General features: G+C 42.8%; 1 long non-coding RNA gene across 1 annotated transcript; it reads right to left on the minus strand.

Annotated features, from left to right (window-relative positions):
• Positions 1–448: 448 nt before the first annotated feature.
• On the minus strand, positions 449–2,775 carry LOC148182609 (uncharacterized). Its single transcript, XR_015774478.1, has 3 exons — positions 2,437–2,775; positions 1,530–1,665; positions 449–874 (listed from the first exon to the last, which is right to left on the minus strand). It is a non-coding gene; the product is annotated as an uncharacterized LOC148182609 (long non-coding RNA).
• Positions 2,776–3,111: the final 336 nt, after the last annotated feature.

Below are 3,111 nucleotides of genomic sequence, written 5' to 3' on the forward strand. Positions count from 1 at the left end.
CGAGGGTGCATCCTCTGGGCAACAAAGAAATGAGCTGCAGTTCACAGGGGGTTACATAGTGCCACGTTCAGAGCTGGCACAAAGGGTGCTGCACTTCTGGGCTCTGTTTTAAAGGCAGGAGTTTGCTACTCTTTCTGCCTTTTGCCTGCACTGAAGAGGAATTTGGGATGTGCTGACTTTCCCTGATCTATTCCTGCTCAACAAGCTCATGAGAGAAGATTTTACCCCACCCCTGATAACAAGGAACACCTGATAACACATTTCAGCGCTTTCCTATCAGCACTGCCCTGGGTCTGAGTGGGAATGGTCAAAGCCAAGGCAGATACAGGGAGAGGAGATAAATTTGTTCCTTTTTCCTGTCTCCCTGCATTTGTTTCCCCTCCTGTGAGGTATTTCAGCTCTGCACTCCTGCCCATCAGGGCCGGACAGTAGACAGAAATGTGTCCCTTCCAATTCTGATCCTGGGATATTTCCAACCCTCTCCATATCCTTGATAGATAATGGTTTAATAAGCGATCTGTTTTTTATTTAAAGGGTCGGTAGTAAAACCCAGATCACATTTCTCACTTGGTGGGTTAAAAAACCGCTTACGCTCATTTCTGCAATGTAAAACGACACTATATCAAATCAAACATTTCCAGATGTGGCCAGCTTGTGGATGGAAGTACAAGAGGAGCGAGCAGTCGTGGACAGAGTTTCCCAGGGTTTTTTAACAGGATTGGAACCCCACCTACTGGCAGAGAGGGTTATTGTGATGGCAAGGCAAGAACTCGCACTAAAAACTACACGCTCGCAGTGAAGTCCTAAATATTTGTTGATTTCCATACAGGCTGAGCATCACTCAAGTCAATATGGGCACCTCAGTGCTTGAAACCTATAAAAATAATACGTTAAGAATTTCCTAAATTCCAGCTGCAGTGACAGACACAAGAAAAAACACAAGTATCACTTTAAAGCTGATAGATGCTGTCAACGCTTATGGTACTTCAGAAAAGTTCAGTGTTAGTAAACAATCTTGGTTTTAATTTGGATAATGTGGGACTAATCAGCTTTACACAGACCTTGTTTAGTTAATGATCCCAAAAGTCTGTAGTTTTATATTCTAGTTTTATATTCAAGGAAGGTAGATGGACAAAATAAATGATATCCCTCTATGTTATGCCTCTCATGGCAGATCAAAAATTAAGACAGAAATTAGACAGGATGGAAAAATATCATTCTAAGTGCCCACTCTTGAATTAGACAACTTAGAAAGGAATAGTTCTTATATTTCACTTAGAATTAACTAAAAACACCCCATCATTTACTGTGCTACAACTTTCCATAAAAACAAAAATTAACAAATCTATTCCTGAATACCATTTCTGCAATCTTAGGTCTTGTTAAAACAGCTCAATTAGCAGCCTAAAAATTTACATTTTAACACATTTCAAAGCCAGATCAGTTTAAAGAAGAAATTCACAGAAAGCAATTTTCTAGCACTAGAAACCAATGTTTTAGCATTCCCAAATGAGAAAATTTCTACTTACAGCCAGAACAACAGAGCCATTCCAAGGCAGAAAGTCATCACCTCATTTTGCTCCATGGCTGCTGCTTTATTTGCATCAATGCTGAATGTCCCAGGTTTGATTTCACCACACAACAAAGTGTTGCAACGATTTCTCTCTGGAAATCACAAGCAAAGACTGAGGAGAGAGCAGGGAGAGGGTGATACAGAAAAAAAAAAATCACCCATTTCCAAAGGGAGTCAGAAAACCACTCTGGCTCTCCAGGGTGTAATCAAACTACTCCACTTGTTCAGGGGGAGCAGAATAGTAAAAAACTTTTAAGAGTTGCAAGCATGCTTGGAGATGTGCACTTTTATCCTTGGTATGGGCTTAAGTGTGTAAAGGAGGAGTTCCTCTAAGGTTTACCCCTAAATCCCCATTGAAAACACACAAAGGTGCCCAGTTCTGAGCAAACGATGGAGTGGGACCTGCTCCCTGACAGCTCCTTCTGTTACTGTTATCCCCTCTGTAGAGAGAATGCAGATCTGTCTGCCACTGGAATGACACTGAAGGAAAAAGTCCTGATGAAAGAAGAGAAATTGGGCTATTTGTGGCAGCTGGAATATGAACCAAGCATATCCAAAAGTGAAGAAAAACAAGTCTCTGTCCTGGGACAAAGTGCTGAGAAGGAGAAGAGGTTTCCACAAATTGGAAAAACCTGGAAAGGTTTTCCTTGCTGAATTGAAAACAAAAGGATAAATTAAAGCATGAGCTGTTTGGATGGTGCTGAGGTAGAGCCACCCTTCCCCTCCATGAAGAGGAGATGTTCAAGCTCAGAGGGAGGTGTCAGCCCCTGAGAGTTTCTGCTGCATTTGGAGAAAATAATCCTTTTAAAAGTTGCATTTGCAGCACACTTAGAATGGAATAGCAAAACAGGGAATAGTTATACCTGGCTAGAGAGAGGACACAGAAGGTATCATCTGCCATGGCGCCACTATACCAACCCTCCTCTGCCCCTCCTGGGAGTCCAAGCAGCTGGACTGAGCTTAACAGAGCTTGTGCTGAATAAAAAAGGAGTTTGCATCAGCACTGGGTGTACTTGTCCTGCTATCTGCTGTGATCAAAGAATGGAAACAGCTGCATGTCTCAGCTCCCTGGCAATAAAAGCTGCAGCAGCTCTGCTGTGTCCCCAGCCTGGGGAAAGAGCAGCCACAAACTGGGAGAGGGAAAAGCCAGCGAACACCCAGGCTGTGTTTTGCCACACTCCACGTCCTCCTAAACTGCAATCTCTTAAGTGCCACTTACTCAATTAATCCAAGCTCTTCTACTTTAAAAGCCAAGCTGTAACATATTTAAACAGCTCAGAAACCCTACCCAACAAGCCCTGCTCCCTATCTGATCCATCAGCTGCAGCAGTGACTGTGCATTAACTAAGAAAGCCCAAGGTTTGATTAACACTTCTGTTGCCACTTTGCTGCTGCTGCTCTCATTCCTGCTGAAATCATGCTAAGGCTGCAATTTCTCAGCTTTTTTTAGTAGGGTGGATCTCATCTCAGTAGGGACTGTCTTTTGGACCAGCTCCTAGAACATCCTTGCAGCAGCTATAGTAACTATTTTTATAGGC

This window comes from Pseudopodoces humilis, chromosome 24, assembly GCF_049639895.1.
Source record: "Pseudopodoces humilis isolate 2021_Gansu_Grassland_sample_001 chromosome 24, ASM4963989v1, whole genome shotgun sequence".
Lineage (NCBI taxonomy): Eukaryota > Metazoa > Chordata > Aves > Passeriformes > Paridae > Pseudopodoces > Pseudopodoces humilis.